This window comes from Cyprinus carpio, unplaced genomic scaffold, assembly GCF_018340385.1.
Source record: "Cyprinus carpio isolate SPL01 unplaced genomic scaffold, ASM1834038v1 S000006635, whole genome shotgun sequence".
Taxonomy (NCBI): Eukaryota; Metazoa; Chordata; class Actinopteri; order Cypriniformes; family Cyprinidae; genus Cyprinus; species Cyprinus carpio.
Genome location: NW_024879264.1, coordinates 418020 through 418898, shown reverse-complemented (window position 1 = coordinate 418898; position 879 = coordinate 418020).

Sequence of the window (879 nt, the reverse complement as noted above, 5' to 3'; positions counted from 1 at the left end):
AAAAAAAAAAAAAAAAATCCCTAAACCAACCGCCTGCTGACTGCATATATCTACTACTGTAGACAGATCCATTAATTATCATGAATGTGTTTGGAAACAACGTGAATGTACGGAAATGTCTGTGCTGTGCATAAATACAATGTGCAATCAGTGGGTCAAGAGCACTCATACACGCATTATAATAACGAACTCACACATGCTTACTGTACGACTCCTGTACGCCACCGCAATCTTCTTTACCTTGATTGCAGTCTTCATCTATCAAAACTTTACTAGTGACACTGGTTATTTAGTCGAGAAAACGTAGTTTGTGTCTCATCTGGCGATACAGTGGTGGAATGTGTTGACAATCCGTTCAGTCTGTACTTCACACAGCGTGACGTGTGAGGGCTCGCGCTCTTCAGAGACAATTACTGAATATGACAGAGCTCTGCAATCTCTGATGTAATCAGCCTGGTTTCCTTTATATTAGCACTGTTTTGGACGTATTGTTTGAATGCATTCGCTTCCTGGATCATTGGACTAAAAAATTTGCCGGAGTTTACCAGCTTAAAATGATCTGATAGCAAGCAAAAAATTGGGTTAAAGGGTTAGAATAGAAATTGTGCATCAGTAATTTTGCGTTAACTGTGTTAAATTATTTTAACACATTAAGGATTGTAAAAGTAATTGCATGGGTTAACGCTTTAACGATGACATCTCTAATATATATAATATATATCCACAGAGCTGTAAAAGACTGATCTCTATTATCAGAAGCATTTGAACGCAGTTCTTGCTGCTTAAGTTGGCTCAACCAGATTTTAAAATATATTTAAATCATTTAAATATATATATAACAACAGAAGATATCATATACAGTGGTATATATATATACAG